The sequence below is a fragment of the Pituophis catenifer genome, unplaced genomic scaffold (assembly GCF_029215685.1).
Source record: "Pituophis catenifer annectens isolate HBS135680 unplaced genomic scaffold, rPitCat1.0.hap2 SCAF_7, whole genome shotgun sequence".
In the NCBI taxonomy this organism is placed as follows: domain Eukaryota; kingdom Metazoa; phylum Chordata; class Lepidosauria; order Squamata; family Colubridae; genus Pituophis; species Pituophis catenifer.
Genome location: NW_027256887.1, coordinates 34,099,320 through 34,119,812, shown reverse-complemented (window position 1 = coordinate 34,119,812; position 20,493 = coordinate 34,099,320). Strand labels below are relative to the sequence as shown.

General features: G+C 39.8%; 1 protein-coding gene across 1 annotated transcript in view; it reads left to right on the top strand.

Annotated features, from left to right (window-relative positions):
* NELL2 (neural EGFL like 2) overlaps positions 1-20,493 on the top strand; it is a 419,520-nt gene that overhangs the window by 178,027 nt on the left and 221,000 nt on the right. The gene's annotated exons all lie outside the window — the stretch shown is intronic.

Genomic DNA, 20,493 nt, shown 5'->3' with positions numbered 1-20,493 from the left:
TCATTGTTCCATATTACAGTATGTACAACCCTTCATTTCTATGCAATTATCTCAGGTTTTCACCACTGAAACAGTGTGCTTTTATTGTTAATGAATTTGGTACCAAATGTTCACAATGAACATTTATAGATGTTACATTAAGAGAAAATGTAGGCAGTTCAGCCAAGCTTAAAGTTAAATGGAATATTTATCATATATCATTTCCAATAGGCTTCTGGTTATGACTGTTTAGTATGTAAACAGATCCATAGAATATCAGAATTTTCTTAAAGGAAGTTGTCCAGAAGAAATAATATATCATGAAATTTAGATATCTACCAGGTTCATTCCTTACAAAGCTTTGTGTTAGGTCTATGAGACTTTAATATGCAGCACAACTTGACAGTCTTAAAGCATTATTTCTTGTAATTTATGTTAACTCTGTATGCGTATGTGAAGTATAGAATGCTTTAGGAATAGGATAATAATGTTAGTTATTCTAGAGCAAGGGTGTCCAACTCAAGGCCCGTGGGCCGTATCCGACCCATGGGGTGCTTAGATCTGGCTCACGGGACTGCCCTGGAAGCAGCGAAGGATTGGCTTGCGGTGCCTCTGCCAGTGAAAATGGAGCTCGGGAGGGCTGCGCTGCCCTCCCGAGCTCCATTTTTGCTGGCAGACGGTTGCAGGAGGCTGTTTTCACTGGCAGAGCACTCAAGCCATCACAGGTGCCTCCAACACGAGTGATGTCAAGGTGGCAACTCCCACCCTGGCCATGCCCACCCCAGCCCCCCAAGGTCAAACATAACCCTGATGCTGCCCTCAATGAAATCAGGGTTCTGACTGATGCCCTAATTAAATCATGAGCTTCAAGCCAAGCTTCAAAAGAAATCCAGTTATTTATTAGAAGCGCCATGTCGGCACGGACTTAATGAGGTCAACTCTGAGCTTACTTAATTTGCGACTTGGCTCTGACCCTGTTTCCCCCTCCTCCCAAGATGTGTCATCAGTCACATTCCCCAATGAAGCAATTTCGCTGGTTGTAGAAGTCACTCCCTCTGGCCACTGTGGATCTCTGTGGAGATGGCCTTGATGTTTGCCAGTTGGAATGTACTTGGTTTTGACTGAAGTGCAAGTTCCTCAATGCAGCTGTGAGGCCCTGCCTATGGCAACTCAAGAGCAGGTCAGGAATGCTTCACGAATTGACATTCAGCTTCCCTCACTTCCTGAAGGCGACCTGTGCAAAGCAAAAACAGTTTGAGTACAGGTAAGGATTTCAAGGGTGCGACACTCCCCCCATGCTTTGTTGGGTTGTCTTCATGGAATTTAGCTATGAGGTGGTCAGCTTGGATGTTTCTGCTCTTTACCCAAGATGCCTCTGATAGGGGGCAGCCCTTCCACTTGATTAGATATTAAAGCTGTCTCCTGTGCCTCCTCGAGTCGACCACAGATTTTAAAAGGCTGCTATGGAATACTAGGTGTATCTTCCCCAGTAGTTGGGGCAATTTTAATTGCACTATGACCGGGTTGATAATCTTCACTATGGAGAATGGCCGCATGAACTTGGGCCCCAGCTTCTTGCTGGGGAGTTTTAATCTCAAGTATTTTGTGGAGAGGTAGACCTTTTCCCTCAGCTGGAATGGCCGTTTTGGGGCTCGGTGGTTGTCTGCCTGTTGCTTAAAGGTCTGTGCCACTTTAGCTAGCGCTTTCTTGACATTTTCCCATGCTGCTTTTAGCATTGACAGCCAGTCCTGTCAAGCTGACTGAGGAGGGGGGATTCCTTGGATATTCTGGCATTGGGATGAAGTCGATGCTGCTCACTACTTTGAACAGAGTTAGTGTTGTGGCCCGCCAGTGGCCTGCGCAGATTGTGGCTGATCCCGATGACGAGGCTGGTGTGGTGTCGCGCCAGCAGCCTGTGCAGCCGGCGCTCGAGTCGGACAGCAAGGAGGCTGAAGAGGATGTGGTGCCAGAGGCAGAGATTCAGCCAGGGCCTTCAGAACCTCCAGAGGCTTCTTCAAATGAAGAGAGTGAAGTGGAGGAGCCTCTTCTCAATGCTCGAGCACGCAGGGCTGCCAAAAGGCAGGAGTGGCTACTCAGGAGGAGGTCTCCTCGAGAGTAAGGCTTGGGGTTAATTGGCCACTCCCTTAGCCTATTTAAGTTCGCACACAGATAGCAAATGTTGCTGGAAACAACATTTGGTCCTACGCAGAGCAATTTGAGAGTGAGGTTTTTGTTACAACTTGGTTTCTGGGCTGATTGCCAACCCTTGTCAGACTTTGTTTAATCTCTGTAATTCATAGCAGGCTGATAAGGACATTGGTGGTTAAAGCCTGCATTTTGAAAGGGGTCTATTTGTATTAAATGGAGTTTTTGGAGCTGTGTGTGTGTGCTACACTTCTTGGGACCCGTAGCTGGGGCAGAACAGTTAGTTCTATGCTACTGTGAACAGCATTATTGTATGTGACCTCAGAAAGGCAGGAGGTCCACCCAATTGGACTGCTGATAGTTCATGTAACACCTCAGGTACTGCTCTACCATGACATTCAAACGTTCTGCCCCCCCCCCCAATTGGTGGCCAGATGAAAAGCTGAGCTAAGGCCCTGGGATGACTCAATGGTCTGCAGGAACTCCCTCCCTCCAGAACTTAGCCATGAACTGGACCTCTCTGTTTGAGATGATTCTTTGTGGAACTCCATGCAGACAGTAGATGTGCTACAGGAAGAGTTTGGGTAGCTGGTGAGCTGAGTCCACTGCAGGATATGAAGTGTGCCTGCTTGGAGAATAAGTCAATCACAATCCCCTCGCTTTTTGGCAACTCCACTATAAAGTCCATTGTGATTTCCTCCCATGGCCTCGTTGGCTCTGCCACCAGTTGCAGCAGTCCAGAGGGTTTTCCTCATCACTTTTTCATAGTGGCACAGACAGTGCAACTTTTTATATAACAGTCCACGTCTTTCTTCATGCTGGGCCACCAAAATTGCCTCCGTGCTAAGTGTAAAGTCTTTAGAAACCACCAATTTGACCTCATGGCTCCTCTGGAGGATTAAGGCGCATAGGGATTCTGGGAGGATTAAGGTGCGTAGGGACTCTGGGACATAGAGTTTCATCCCCTTCCACGCAGTGGTGGGTTTCAACCTGTGTTACCACTGGTTCGCTTTGCGCACACAATTTGCTTTGCTCGCATGCATGCCGAACTTGCGCTCCGTGCAAGCGCATTCCATTTCAGAACAGCTGAGGCGTGGCAATCCGCTCTGCCGTGCCTATCAGCTGGGCTAAAAATGAACAAATATAGGTAGGTATAGCAAAGGGTGGGCAGGAGGGCCCAACTGACAGTTGGAGCAAACAGGTTCATTCTCACCTCACCATCGCCGCTACCGGCTTGTCCAAACCGGGGAGAACCGGTAGCAACCCACCACTGCTTCCATGCTAGATCTTCCCTTTTTGTCAAGATATGTTGGTTGTCACAGAACCAGGGATCTGCTTGCAGTTCAGTTTTGAATTTTGTGGTTAGATCGCTTGCAGGTCAGTCTAGTCAATCACAGCATTGTTGTCTAGTAGTCACTTGGGCTGCTGTTTGGGTAGGGGGGATAATGGCATCTACTACCTCCTCCTGTTCACATTTGTACTGGGGCATGCAGGTGTCAGCTAAGAAATTCCTCCCCCCCTGAGATATGTTTTAGCACAAAGTTGAATTGGTTGAAGTATTGAGTCCAGCAGACTTGTTTGGACAATAAGGGCCTCCAGATTTTTCTGGTCAGTTCAGATTTCAAACAGTTTCTCCCCCTCTTCCAGCAGGTTAGCAGTGCCCATCTTATTGCAAAAGCCTCTTTTTCCCATGCGGCCCATCACCTTTCTGTCTCCGTGAATTTATGGGAGGTGTAAGCGCAGTGCTGTAATTTTCCTTGGCTATTTCTTTGGAGTAGCACTGCTTCCACTGCCACATCACTGACGTCTGCTTGGATGATGAAGGGTTGTTTGGGGTCAGGATGTTTCAGCACTGATTCCTTTGCAAAAAGTTCTTTTAGTGTTTCAAATGCCTTTTGGCAGGTTAGGTCCCACTGTAGGGGTTGTCCTGGGCGGGGCTTCATCCCTGGGCCCCCATCTTTAGGGGGTCTGTCATGGGTCTGGCAATCTTCGTGAAGGAGGGGATGAATTGCCTGTAAAAGTTTGTGAATCCTAGGAAGTTTTGTAGCTGTCTGTGGGTGCGAAGGGGCTGCCAGCCTAGGATGGATTATACTTTGACTGAGTCTATCTCTATGCCCTCATTTGACACTTGGTAGCCCAGGTAGTCTAGGATTAGGGTACGGTGAAATTTGCATTTTGAGAGCTTGACATACAGGTTTGCCGCTAGAAGTTTTTCCAGTACCAGCCGGACTAGAGGTATGTGGTCCTTCATGATCTCAGTGTAGATGAGAATGTCAACCAAGTAGACAAGGACCCCTTATAGAGGTGGTCATGTAGCACCTCATTTATTAACTGCATGAACACCGCTGGGGGCCACTGCAGTCCGAAGGGCATTACTTTGAATTGGAAGCCCCCTAGGGGGCAGTTGAATACTGTTTTCCATTTGTCTCCCTCCCTGATGCAGACTCGGTAGTATGCTTCTCTGAGGTCTAATTTGGTAAAGACTTTTTCCTTGGCTAGGTGAGACAGCATGTCCTTCCTTAGAAGGCGGGGTATAGGTTGTGTACACACACACAATTTATATCCCTAAAATCCACACATAATCTCATAGTTCCATGTTTTTTTTTCTTTAAATAGGACTGGGGTTGTGACCCATGGCTTGGCTGGCTCGATGAACCCCCTTGCTTGTATTTGCCTCCTCAAATCTGGCTATAGCTCTTGTAGGAAGTCATTGATGTCTTGCAGCTGGGGGACTCTCCTCTTATGGAGGGCTGCTAGCCATTCCTTTGCTTCTTCCTCTAGCCTCTCAGTAATGGATCTGTGCAATGGATAAAGGTGTTCATAGCTCTAGGTGGACTTCAGCAAAGTCAAGAAATAGAGCCAGTTGATCTGAGTCCCCATCAAATTTCACCCTGAATCAGGGTGATTCAGCACTGCTCCTCCCTCATCATGTTGGCCCCTGTATACCTGTGCTTGGTGTGTTTGGTGGTCTCCCTCGGCTCTAGTTCATGGGGGCGGGGTGCCCTCCTTGGGTGGCTTGCCTGTTGCGCAGAGGAGCCACCGGCAGCAGTCTTTAACTTTAACTTTTTTTTATTGAAAAGTTTTATAAGAAATACAAACATTTTTCCCCCACCCTTTCCCCCTCCCCCCTTCCCCCCTACCCCCCTCCCTAGACTTCCCAGAACAGGCACAGGGTATAGCATTCACAAACATAAAGCTAAAATATGCTAACAAATTATTGCATTCATATTCTCCCTAAGTCTTTAACTCCTTATAGCTCAAAAAAACTATAAACATAAACTACTTAAAAATATTTCATTCATAAGCTATATGAATCTTCTTGTTCGGATACTTTTTTTGCATATAGTCAATCCATCTTCTCCAATCTTTCATTTGAATGATCTTTAAGATATGATGAAATTTTTGCCATCTCAGCCAGATGCACAACTTTTAATGTCCACTCCTCAATGGTAGGTGGATCTTCATTCTTCCAGTACTGTGCCACCAGTAACCTGGCAGCTGTTATTAAATTCAAAACCAACTTAGTCTCTATTACAGTACAATCCGTGACTATTCCCAACAAAAAAAACTGTGGTGTAAATTTAATTTTTTTTCCTTAAAATATTTTGAATAATCCACCATATTTTAATCCAAAAAGCCTTAATTTTTTTACATGTCCACCATATATGAAAATATGTCGCATCTTCACACTCACATCGCCAACACTTGGGTTGTAAATTTGGATACATGCAGGCTAGTTTTTTGGGGTCTAAATGCCATCTATAAAAATTTTGTAAAAGTTCTCTCTTAAGTTTTGAGCTTGTGTGAATCTTACATTTCTAACCCATATCTTTTCCCAAGTATCCAACATTATTGGTTCACCTATGTTTTGTGCCCATTTTATCATACAATCCTTGACTAGCTCTGTTTCCGAATCTATTTCCACTAATACATTATACAACCTTTTAATATGCATTTGACCTTTATCTCTTATTTGCTTTATCAAATTCTCATCCTGCTGCAAAATACCAGTTTTTTTATCCTCTCTCCATCTGGCCTGCAACTGACCATACTGAAACCAAGTCTTCTTCTCTTAATTGCTCCATAGATTTTAATTGTAATACGGCCGTAGACCAGACCGTATCCTTCAATATTCAGTATCTCTTCCTCCGTTAAATTTATCCAATCTGTAATTGCTGAGAGGGTAGCAGCTTCATAATACAATCTTAAATTGGGCATTTTAAGACCACCTCTTTCTCGGGTGTCTTGCATTATCTTTTGATTAACTCGTGGTTTCTTCCCAGCCCACACAAACTTGTTTATACCCTTCTGCCATTCCTTCAAATTTTCATCTTTTTTAAGTATAGGTATCATTTGAAAAAGAAATAAGAATCTTGGTAAGATATTGATTTTTACAGCGGCTATCCTACCCAGCAAAGACAGTTGCAATTTCTTCCAATTTTCCATCTCTTTCTGTATTTTTTGCCATAACGGTTCATAATTATGTTGATATAATTTCATATTTGCAGTCATAATATAAACCCCTAAATATTTAACCTTCTTAACTATTTCAAATCCTGTTAACCTTTCTATCTCTTCTTTCTGGCTTCTGTCCATGTTTTTAGCTATTATCTTTGTTTTAGCTGTATTTATTTTAAAACCAGATACTTGTCCATATGAGCAGATTATATCCATCAAGGCTGTAATCAATTGAACCAGTTGGGCTAAGGTAACCACCAGGTCATCCGCAAATGCTCGTAGCTTATATTCATGCCGTCTAATTCTGATTCCCTTTATTATATCATTCCCACGTATTTTATTTAATAAAATTTCCAGCGTCAAAATAAACAATAACGGAGACAAGGGACAGCCTTGCCTTGTTCCTTTTTGTATATTAAAATTATCTGTTAAACCACCATTGATTATTATTTGCGCTGTTTGTTTTTGATATATTGCCTTAATAGATTGTATAAAATGTTCTCCAAATTGCATCCTTTCTATTAGTTTTAATAAGAATTGCCAATTCAATCTGTCAAAGGCTTTTTCAGCATCCAGAAAAACTAGCACTGCGGGGACCTGGTTGTTCCTTCCCAAATACTCTAATAAGTTAACAATTTGCCTTACATTACTTTTCATTTGTCTTCCATTTATAAAACCAGTTTGATCATGATGAATCATTTGCTGCATAACTGTCATTAAATCTGTTTGCTAAAATTTTAGCAAAAATCTTATAGTCTGTATTTAAAAGTGAAATCGGCCTATAGTTTTTAGGATCTGTATAGTCTTGGCCATCTTTTGGGATCAGCGATATAAATGCTGTCTTCCAAGTTGGAGGTACCTCTCCTCCCTGTTGTATATTATTGAATAATTCCTTCAGTGGTTCCACCATTTCCTCCTGTAAACTTTTATAATAAATAGCTGTCAAACCGTCCATTCCAGGAGCTTTACCCACTTTCAACTGCTTAATTGCAAACATAATTGATTTAAGCTATCCCTCTGCTCTTTTGAAGTTATACAGATATTCTCTTTCTGCAGATATCTATCTATATCTATATCTTGAATTTTATCACCAGTATACAGCCTTGAATAAAACTCTAGAAAGGCTTTTTTAATCAATTCTTGCTCATAAACCTCCTTACCCTTGTATTTTATTTTCTCTATTGTCCTTGCTTTCTACTTTTTCCTTAACAAATATGCCAACCACCTACCTGGTTTATTGGCATTACAAAAAGTATTATGTTTTGCATATTGTAAGTTGGTTGCCACTTGATCTGCTATTAACATATTAAACTGACCTTTCAGTAAATTAATTGCCTCTTTAATTTTCTTATCTGTTGGATTGGCTATTAAAGCCCGTTCCTGTTTATTAATCTCCTCTTCTAATTCTTTTCTTTTTGCCCCCTGTTTCTTTCTATATTTATTATTCAAATATATCAAAATTCCTCGCATGTAGGCTTTACTTGCGTCCCATACCATTTCCATAGATGTACCCTTTTGCATATTCATGGCAAAAAACTCTTTCATAAATTTTTTACATTCTTTTACATTTTCTTCGTATCTAAACAAATTATCATTTAACCTCCAGGACCTCCTAGGCCCTTTCCCATACTCCAATTCCATCCAGACTGGACTATGGTCTGTCAATATTCTTGAACAAATCTTCGTGTTCTTCACCCTAGATAATAAATCATTAGTAATTAATATAAAATCAATCCTTGAAAAAGATTGATGTCTATCCGAGAAAAAAGTAAAGTCTTTTTCTTCTGGGTTTCTATCACACCAAATATCCCTCAACTCCCAGTCGTCCATCATCTCCCAGAACGGTTTGGGCAATTTTGCTCTTGTTAAAACATTTTGTTTAGGTCCCTTCTTATCTTTTTTTACGTCCAAAACTCCATTCCAATCCCCCAATAGGATACAAGTTTTATATCTCCATTGTGTCAACTTTGAGTGAAGTAAGTTATAGAATTTTTCTTGTTGTTGGTTCGGGCATATACTCCAATTACAAGTGTTTTTTCTCCTTTTATTAAAAGTTCAATCGCTAAAAATCTTCCTTGATCATCTGCTTCTACTAATTTTGCAATTAAGTCTCTTTTCACATATATAACTATACCATTTTTCTTCTCTGATGCTGCTGCAACATAATGTATACCTAATCTTGCATTTGTCAGATATTTTTGATCTTGTATCCTAATATGAGTTTCTTGTAAACAAATTACATCATTCTTAAATTGTTTAAGATAGTGAAATATTTTCCTTCTCTTCTGTGGAGAATTCAAACCGTTGACATTCCAAGTCAAAAATCTAGTTCCCATCTCTGGGCCTCTGAAGCGTCTGGAGCAATTTTTGATGGTCTTGTCTCATTTGACCTTTAGGTCTTGCTCCTCCCACAGCTTCTGTTTTGGTAGTTTCTTGGGTTGCTTTCTGCAGTTGTTGTTGTTGTTGTTGTTGTTGTTATTGCTGTCTTAATTTTTCCTTACGCTTAGCTGTTGCTGCTCTGGTCTGTCTTTGATCCTTCGGTTCTGCAAAAATATCAATTAATTCCACATCTTGAACAGCCATCTGGATTTGTAGTGATTCTTCTTGACCAGTCAAAACTCCCCCTTGAACCACTGTCAGTAACTCTTCTCTCTCTCTCCTTCCAATACTTCCTTCTTTCTTTTACCTTCTGGTGATTTGGGTGTCCCAGCCTTTAATATGTTGATATAAAAATCTCTTGCTTTCCATATTGTATTAAGCCGATATCTCTCTCCAGAATACGTCACCACTAAACCGGCTGGGACCTCCCATCTGTACTGTAATTGACATTTTTTCAGCTCATCCACCAGAAAAGCATACTCCCTTCTCGCTCTCAACATCTTGGAGGGGATTTCTTTCATTGTCATCACCTCCTGGCCTTCAACCTGAAGCTTGTTTTTAAAAGTAGCCTGTAAAATTTCATTGCGTACTCTCCTTGTAGTAAAATATATTACAATGTCTCTTGGTAAGCGTTTCTGTCTGGCCACCCAAGAATTGACACGATATGCCTTGTCAATCTGCCAGCCCAGCTCAGTTTTTGTCTCCCCCAGCAACTGTGCCAATGCCTCTGACATAATTTCTTTCAAGTTCTCTTGTTTATTCTCCTTCACCCCTCTAAATCTTAAAGCAAATTCCATATCCCGATATTGTAACATCGTTACATCATCTTCAGCTCTCTCAAGTTTACTGTGAGTCTCTCCTAATTTTTTGTCCAAAATTTCTGTAGATTGCTTAATTTCTTCAATTTTATCATCCACCATTTCAATGTCACCTGCCAAACATTTAAATGCCAATAAAATATCATCTCTAATCTGCTGGTTCCAAATTAAAATCTCATCTGAAACAGCCTGTATTTTTTGATTAGTTTCATTAATTTTTTCATTGGTTTCATTAATTTTTTCATTAATCACAGTAGCAATTTTATTTTGTGTAGCTTGTAGGGCTTCTTGTATCATTTCAAACGTTAAAGTTTGTGGGTCTGTTAGAGAGGCAGAGGCTTGCAATCTAGGGGTATGAGCTGGGGAGCTTCCAGCACTCCCAGTTCCTTTAATAGGAACAGTCTTTACAGATTTTGAGGCCATTTTCAGTTTAAATTGATCATTGTATTTTATTCAGAAGCCAAAAAGAAAAGTTCATCAAAGTCCAAGAATTTTCCCAATCGTAAATTAACGTTTAAAATCCTCCTTCTCTCAGCACAGCAGATCTTTCCAGGCAAGAGGCTGCCAGGGAAACAAAACTTTCTGTAACTTTCCCTTTCTCCGCTCCTCCCTTTCAAGTTTCAATCGCCATTTTAAATTGCTAATTTGTTACTTCCGAAGGAGGCTATAAACTTTGGAGTTAAGTGTGAATACTTGCAGTCTGACTTCTCCTGGCTTGTTCTGCTTGCAGCAATTAAAGATGTTAAAAGTCCCTTTTATGTATATATGTATATAACTGCACCAATGAACCGAAAATGTACCGATTGTATCACTATATGTTATAATAAAATCAAATTTAAAAAAAAAAAAAATAAAGATGTTAAAAGTCCTTCATTTGTTGTTAGTAGAAATGGTCGCGGCTTCTAGCCCTCTAATTAGCGGAGTCTTCCCAGGTCCGGAGCAGATTGGCAGGCTTCTAGGGAGCCCTCGCCCTTCACGCCCCAGGATTTCTCCTAAAGCACTTGGGGGGCTCTACCTCCGCCTGCCGGCTCTTCTATCTCCCCTTTGCCCGGGGAGAGAGTTTTCAAGCCTCAGACAGCTGTTTTTCGGCTGTTCTGGGGCTTTTACGAAACCGGGGATCAGACGCCCACAGAGGAGTGTCAGTGAAGTCCTGCGGAGCCAACCTTTGCTTCTTCCTCTAGCCCCCCGGTAATGGATCTGTGCAATGGATAAAGGTGTTCGTAGCTCTAGGTGGACTCCAGCAAAGTCAAGAAATAGAGCCAGTTGATCTGAGTCCCCATCAAATTTCACCCTGAATCAGGGTGATTCAGCACTGCTCCTCCCTCATCATGTTGGCCCCTGTATACCTGTGCTTGGTGTGTTTGGTTGTCTCCCTCGGCTCTAGTTCATGGGGGGGGTGCCCTCCTTGGGTGGCTTGCCTGTTGCACGAAGGAGCCACCGGCAGCAGTCTTTAAGTTTAACTTTAACTTTAACTTTTAACTTTTATTTGATTTATATACTGCCCTACTCCCGAAGGACTCAGGGCGGTGCACAGCCAACAATAAAATACATACATACAAAATTTAAAAAGCAGAAATAAAACCAAATTAAATAGTTTTGGCCCAGACAGATTAAAACCCCAATCAATTTAAAACAAATTTAAACATTTGAATATATAAAATACTAAAAAAATATTAAAAATTAAAAAAAAATTTTTTTGAGTCTTGGGCTCATTCTCCTTCTGGTGGGTGGAGAAGTGGGGCTGCATTCCCATCTGCTTCTCCTCACTTCAGTTGCAACCCCCTCTCTTTGGGGCAACATGACGGTCCCTCATCACAGAGGGTGGTTTGGTCAAATTTTTCCCTCAGCTGTTCTAAGGATCTCCCCAAGGGTTTCAGAGTTTTTGGGAGTCTGGCCTATTTCCAGTCCCTCGTCCATTCCATTCTTCCTAGCTCGCTCAGGGGTTTCCCCACCCCTGGGTGCTAGGGTGGGGGAGTTCAACCTCAGCCATTTAGGGACTTTTTTCCATCAATAATTTTCATTTCAGTCACTGAGGCAAGCATCTCAGCTGTCTTGGCTTTGATATACAGAGAGGGCTGCATTTTGGTTCCGACTGGGCTGCTGGTTCCTGGAGGTCCCTGGGTGGGGGCAAGTTCTGCCCTGCTCTGGGTCACCTGGAGTAGGCTATCTTTGGATAGCCCACCCTCTGCCATGGTAGCCTGAGTTTCTCTCCACGCATCCCAGGTGTCGGGGAGAGAATGGACAGTCCGGAGTTCAGGAATCCCAATTGGTTTGATTAGTTTTGTGAAAGTTGGCTTGCTGTCAGGTTTCTGACTAATGCCCTAATTAAATCATGAGCTTCAAGCCAAGTTTCAAAAGAAATCCAGTTATTTATTAGGAGCGTCATGATGGCATGGACCAAGTGAAGCCAACTCTGACCTTACGTAATTCGTGCCTTGGCTCTGACCGTATTTTCCCCTCCCCCCAAGGTGTGTCATCAGTCACATTCCCCAATGAAGCAATTTAGCTGGTTGTAGAAGTCACTCCCTCTGGCCACTGTCGATCTCCGTGGAGATGGCCTTGACATTTGCCGGCTGGAATGTGCTTTGTTTTGATTGATGTTCTAGTTCCTTGATGCAGCTGCGAGGCTCAATTCTCCATCCCCCTGCCTATGACAATTCAAGAGCAGGTCAGGAATGCTTCACGAGTTGACACCCCTGTTCTAGAGGAAAATTTTGCTCAAGTTATTCTGCCTAATTGTGTTCTTTAAAATCAATCTTCACTTTAAAAAGTCATTCCAAATTTATGGGATATAAAAATGCAGAAGATTGCAGTCCTACATCTATCAAATTTAGATATATGTGTAGATTTATATAGCTTGTGCTCTTATTAGGATTCAACCCTTATTTTCTCAATGTTGTTTATATTTAATTTCAGCAATGTGTATTACTTCTATGGTAGTACTTAAATAGCATTATTTTCTATTGCATGTTATCATGGGACAAAATGGTTTATAGTCTTCGACTTATGGCCAGTTGTTTACTGACTGTCTGAAGTTACAATGGATCCCCAAAAGAACAGTTCCAAAGTTCCAATAGCCCCTCCACAGTCACATGACCACATTTTACAATGGGTTTTTTTGCCAAAAACTGGCATTTATTTCCATTATGGAAAGTAAATGTTCCATTATGGTCATAAGTCAAGGACCATCTGAAATTTGTATTTATTGGCCATTAAATTTTCAGAATGTCACATTTTGAATGTAACATTACTCCTTTCTTCCTCTCCCTCTACCCGCTTTATATATTACATATATGCACTAAACTTTCTTCTTCATTTTTAGTTTATTTCCACCTAAAGCCTCTAAAGGAAGATCCAGCAAAGGCTCATCCAAAAAACCCCCTGTTGCTCCTTGAGTTTCCATTGCCTCTGCCTCCATCTGTTTCCGCTGCTCTTCAAGCTCTTGTTCAAATTGCTTCTCTTTCTTACCCTCCTCTATACCTAACACTGAGGATGTACGTGGAGATGTTGTGCCAGTTTTAAAAACATTGAAGTAAAAATCTTCCGCTTTTTCAACAGTATTTAATCGATATCTCTCTCCTTGATACCTCAATATTATGCCAACTGGAGCATCCCATCTGAATTGAATTTATTGTTTCTTTAATTCAGTCACCAAAAATCCAAAGTCCTTTCTATCTCTTAGCATCTTAGGCGGCAACTCTTTGTAAATCCCAATCTCCCTTCCATCCACTTGAATAGTAGAAACAAAAGACTTTTGCAGGATATCATTTCTTATTCTTCTATCTGTAAAGTAGATCACCACATCTCTAGGCAATTGCCACCCAAGAATTCACCCTGTAGACCTTGTCCATTTTGCACAAAATCTCCTCAGGGCTAACCTTTAGCATCACAGCCAGGGCATCAGCACAAACCCTTCTCAAATCTTCTCTGTTATTTTCTTTTATTCCTCTCAGTCTTACAGCAAACTCCATGAGTCTAAATTGCATCATTGTCACTTCATTTTCAATCCTTTGCGTCTTATTGTCAACATTAGAAATTTTATAATCAGCTTCCTTCATTTTAAATTCTACTTCTGAACTAAGTTCTTCCACTTTTTTATCAATCTGGACAACTACTTCTGACAAGCCAGTCACAACTGTCAGTATGTCACGCTTCATCTTGTCATACTTTTCTTGAACCACCTCCTTAATTTCCTGTTGAGATTTTTCAAATTTCTGGTCTAAAACTTCATTTTGATTCATCAGAGCCGCAGCAATAAATTCCTTCAAATCTTTAAAACCAGTCTCCTGTGCTTGGCTCTGAGGCTGCAAACTTAATAGCTGCTCTTGTGACTTGTGGGTGGGGGAACCCCCCCCTGCAGCTTTGATGGCTGGCTTTGTCTGCTTTGAAGCCATTCTGCCACGCAGTCTGATTCTTTCTAAGAAGGAAGTCCTCCCTCCCTTTTCACCACAGAATCCTCTCAGAAATTTCCCCAGCTTTAATCAAGTCTCTAAGGGAGAAGGAACAGGTCAAAATCACTTTAAAAAGAGCTTTTCCCTTTTCTTCTAGCCAGCGCTGTTGCTTTAGATACTTTGTAATGTATTAAAACACTCAGGCAAATCCACTTTCGCTTTCAGCTTTTTTCCTACCGCTGAAGCCGGACGCCATTTTAGCAAACTTTCACTTTTTCTCCATTCTTAAGTTCAATCACAGGGCTAATAATACTTGCAGTTTTAAGTTTCAAGTCCAGATTCCACCCTGTTTATTTTTGACAATTCTCTTGGATTTCACTGGTTTTGTTGGTCGCGTCGTCTGGCTCTGCTGGATGCAGAGTTGTCCCCGGAGTCCGGAGCCTCAGCGAGCTGGATAGGGAGCCTCACCCTGCTTCCTCCCCAGAAGCAAAAAAGACAATCTGGGGACTTCGCAGGGGGCTCTACCTGGTCTCGCCGGCTCTCCTCCCGTTTCCTCAAGAACGTGGAGTTTTTCAAGCCGCCTCTCAGCTATAGAGGCGGCTCTTTATGGGTGGTGGGGCTGGCAGTCTTAAAGAGACCGTCTAGCAACGACGGCGGCGCCAACTGGAAGTCTGAAATTTGCATTTATTGGTCATTAAATTTTCAGAATGTCACATTTTGAATGTAACATTACTCCTTTCTTCCTCTCCCCCTACCCGCTTTATATATTACATATATGCACTAAACTTTCTTCTTCATTTTTAGTTTATTTCTTGAATAAATCAGGGCAATATCTAATTATGCTCTACTTTATTTTTTTCAAGGATTCATTTTAATGGTATTTTTACCATTAAAATGAATTCTATATTTGATTGGAATCTGAAAAGGCAACGGAAATCATACTATTACACAAAAACTCTATGGCTCTTATAATTACTAAACCTTACAATATATAGGCTCAGTTCTCTTCTTTCTAAACTTATATAAATGTACAATATATCATACAGCGTATATAGTGATTAAGGCACCAGGTTAGAAATTAGGAGACTATGAGTTATTGTTCTGTCTTAAGGATGAAACCACCTTGGTGACTTTGGCCAGCTACTTTCTTTCAGCCAGCCCTAAGAAGTAGGAAAAGGCAAACCACTTGTGAAATCTTGCTAAAAAAAATGCAGGGACTTGTCTATGCAATCATGAGGAGTCAACACTCCTTTGAAGGCACAAACATTATTTTTTTAAAAAAAAATAATATCAATGGTATGTATCAAATTACATCTTTATAATCATTTTCTGTTCTAAGTTTTTTAAAAATATTCAATAGCACTTCTGCAGACTTGTATATATGAACACAAACATGGTAAACATGATAACAAATCATTTCAGTTTATTACAGCCCTAAGTCCAGATACAATAAAATATATAATAGAATAGGAAACAGAATAAATATAATGGGAAATAAAAATAATTAAGAACAGATGAAATAAAATATAATGAAAAAATAATGTTGCGGGTTTTGTACAAATGGTAGTATAAAATTGGGAGACTTGGGAAGATGTTCTTGTCTGAAACAAGTAACATTAGGTAGAAATCATATTCCCTCTATGAAAATTTATTCAACATTGCATAAATGAAGGTCTCAATGAATGGACATTATTTGTAGCTCAGGGTTGAAATGAAGGATTTTTGGTGCTGTCTGGTTGTTTTCTTGCAGATGTATCATTACTTAGACTAGATAACTTCGTCATCACTAGCGCTGATTGTTTTACCTAATTTGATAAAATCCGGCAGCGACCTCAGCAGGTTAGGAACGAAAGGGTCGGGGCTTCGTTCCTGGGTTCCTAACAATCCCACATTTGGAGCAGAAACAGGTGCTATTGATCTTGTAGAAATCAATAGTTTACAGGGGAACATCTTAGGACCTTGGAGGAGATCGCAACTCCTTCGAAAGTACAAGATACAGCCCTTAATCCAGTGTAAGGAAAAACCAGCCTTTCAGGGCTGGCCGGAGGCGCTGACAACTGCATGAGTGGGAAGCGAAGATTGATAACGAAAAGAAGTCATCAACAAGAGACTAAAATTTAAGAAAACCCAAAAATCATTTCACAGTAAGAAGTAGACGCTGGTGGTAGAGAACTGCTGAAAAAGAGATAAGAGAAGCGGCGATGGAAGGATTGATTGGAACGGAGCCATTTTGAACGGAAACGTGACAGCGCAAAAAACTTGAACAGCCGAAGTGTATGGAGAGAGCATGAGGAAGGTACTTGTTAATTACGAAAAATAGAATTAGACTCATGCATGACTTAAAACCTCGATACTATTGGATTCTATTAACGTGGATAGGATCGAGTGGATTGAATTGGACAAACATAGAGCAAGAACAGATCGTGTAATATTGAAGTGAACGAAGAGAGAGTGAGGAGTGTGGTGTGCTGGAGACCAGAGGAAGGATTCTGGATGGATTCGTATAAGTTGATTGCACCAGATTTTATTGGCGTCGATCGGATTGATTGGACTGAATTGGGCAACCAGAGAATGAAACAGATTGTGCAATAGTGTGGAGAGAGGTGGGACAAACTACGGAACAATCTATTTGACTGGATTTTTACAAATTATCATCATTTCCGACACTTCTGGTGACATTTCTTTCGAAGATCAGGATATAAAGCGTCAGAGCTTTTGACTATTTGACTTTCAAACATCTAACTATTTGGATATAATTTTGGACATAACTATGATAGAGAAAAAGTAATAGATCAACTGGACGAAAGCTGGGCATTCGGTGAACAGGAACATACGAGGAGTTATATTATATCTTTGGATTTGGACTTTGATTTTACAAGTTGAAACGTAGTGGATTATATAGTCTAAATTGGACATTGAAATAAATTCAACGTGAAAGGGGGGATCCAGACTTTGGAATGGTGATTGACTGGAAGAAGAATAGGACTACATAATAATAAAAAAGATAAAAGACTATAAAATAAATCCACAAAGAGAAACAAACAGACAATATGGTTATTGCTGGTTCGGACTAAGTTTACTATATTATATTATAATGTAATAGAATTGGAAAATAATATTTAACAATTTATTAGCCTTTCTTCTTAAGTATTTATAACGGAATAATTTGCTTATTTAAATTTAACTAGACAACTATAGTATATTATATTCGATAGGTTTATTTACTTGAAGCTAATTGATTTAAGTAATTCGATAGAGATATAATATTTAAGATAATTAGAACTTGATTGGTAAAGGGGTATATATAGAATATAGAAATTGATATTGACTTGATTCTAGAACTAATATAAAATTGTTAGAGGAATATATTTTACTTTTTAATCAATTGAAGAATAAGGTAATCAATGAATTGCTAGAAGCTTGTCTTTTCCCCATTGTTCCCTTCTCTCTTGCCTCCCCCCCGCTTTACCTCCTCCCTTATTTATATTATCATATTGTTGATTAGAAGTACTCTCAAATAATATCGCAATAATAACTGTATATTTAACCTATAAAGATTAACCAGGTGATTGATAATTTTATGAAATTATGGGCAAGAATAGTAAGCATAATAGACATGGCAACTTCAAGTACATCAACCACTATCAAAACAACTAAGAAGATATCCCCAACCCAAACATTATTGGTGGCCTCCCCCACACAGCAGAAGACAGGGGAAACGATAGAGAAAGAGAAGACTAATACCATTATAGGTATGCAAAATATACAGGTGAGCCTTGCAATGATTCAAGAGGGAATGAAAAGAATGGAAGATAAGATGACTCTTAACCATGATGAAACCAAAAGGAATCATGAACAAATGCGATTGGATGTAGGGGAAATCAAAGATGACATTAGAAATATAGATGAGAAGATAGTAAAAATCCAACAAAACATCACGGAGAATGAACAGAGAATTTATAAAGTGGAGGAAAAAACGGAAGCCACAGCCACAAGGCTGGAAAGGATAGAAAATCAACAAGCGACAAGGAGCCGAGATACTGAAGACGCACTGACATTTCTTGAAATGGAGAAGGCAGCCTTCTATCTAAGGTTTCAAAATATAGAAGAACAGAGAGATGAAGACTTGGGCGAAACTATGGTCGAAATATTGGCAAAGGCGACACATAAAGATAAAGATGAAATAAGAAACGGAATCGATGAAATCTATAGAGCCTTCACAAACTATGCAAGAAGAAACAAACTCCCCAAAGAAGTACATATTAGATTCACGAAGAAAACAATGAAAGAAGAAATATACAAAAAAAATGAGAGAGGAGACAGTTATGTACAAAGGGAGGGAAGTTCTAACATTAAAACAAGTACCAAGAAGGGCCAGGGACAGGAGAAGAGATTACAATTTCTTAACGAGACAATTAAACAAGCTCAAGATAAAATTCAGATGGCTCATACCAGAAGGGGTACTTATCTCATGGGAAGGAAGGAAATTTCGAATAGACACCATAGAAAAAGACTTTGTTGATCAACACCTAGGATATGAAGGAGAACAGGAAAGCAGAGAGAGTAGAGAGGAACTAAACTCTAGCGACCAAGAGGTACAAACATTAAACAAGGAGGATAGGGAGCGGAGGAGGGGAAGGTCGGAGAAGGAGGAGACAACGGGGATCACACAAAGAGTTACAAGAAACACTACAAAACTCAAAATTAAGGACAAATAAACACTAGTAGAAATGGAAGAAGAATTAAGACTTGTTTCTATAAATATAAACGGACTAAACTCACCAAGAAAAAGACATCAAATATTTACCAAACTGCAAAAACTAGGGACAGACATAATTACATTACAAGAAGTACATATAAGAAAACAACAGAAAAAATTACTTGAAAATCAAAAATTAGGAATAATATATACATCTTTAGGCAATTACAAAAAAAGGGGAGTGGTGATATATGTCAGAGACCATATAAGAACCAAGCTAATTCATACGGATAAAGAGGGTCGAGTGCTAATGATAGAAGTAAAATTGGAAACAAAAATAATATTGTTAGTAGCTATTTACGCTCCAAATGGAAACCAAATTGATTTCTACAAAAAATTACACGACAAACTAAAAGAGTTGGATTATGAAAACGTCTGTATTGTCGGCGACTTTAATTCGATTGTAAACCAACGAGAAGATTATCATAGCAATAGGAAGAATAAAATCAAAAGGAAGATATTACCAGAAACATTCAAGGATTTGGCACAAGAAATGAGTTTACATGACACTTGGCGAGAATTAAACACCAAAGTAAAAGAATACACATATTTTTCTGGCCCTCATCAATTGTGGTCCAGGCTGGACATGGCTTGGATGACACCTCAATTAAGCAAAGAAACATGAAGTAGAAATTATGCCTGGTACATGGGCCGATCATAACCCTATCAAAATAGTTTGGAAAGGTTTCCGAAAACAGAAAAGATGGAAAATGGATACAAATATAATAAAGGAAAAAGAGTACTTACAAATGATAGAAAAGGAAATGAAGATATTTTTCCAAATCAACACAAAGGATCAAACGTTGTTACAAAATCTATGGGATACGACGAAAGCTTATATTAGAGGCCTAACCATTGCATATGTGGCAAAAAGGAAAAAAGAAAAACAGAGAATTAGGAATGATCTACTGGAAGAAATTAAGATAGAGGAAGCTAAATTACAACAGTATCCTAATAACAAGATAGTGCAACAAAAACTTAATTTGGCTAAACACAAATTGAACTTAACTACAAAAACTGAATTGGCACAGAAAATAAGAATGGCGAAGCAGACCAATTTTGAATACGCAAATAAAACCAGACGCTGGTTAGCTTACAAATTAAAAAAGCAAACAGAAAAAAAAATTATCCACCAACTCCAGGACGAATCAGGAACCTTATACCATACACATTTAGAGAAGAAAAATATAGTTAAAACATTCTTTCAAAAACTATACCGACAGGAAGATGTCCCAGAAGATCAAATCAGAAAATACCTTCATAAAACTAACATCATATATTTTGAAGAAGAACACAGAGAGATCTTGAATCGGCCCATAACAATGTTCTAATTGATTGAAACTCGCAAAAAACAAAAGAACAATAAAACCCCAGGATTAGATGGAATTCCTACTGAATTTTACAAACTCTGCCAACAATCAATAGACGAAACATTGTTACAAGTGTTTAATGCAGCATTACTGACAGCTGAAATTCCAAAATCCTGGACAGAAACCATCATTACATTAATACACAAAGAATCTTGAGAATAAAAGCAGGAGGAAGAAAGGAAGAAGAGTAAAAT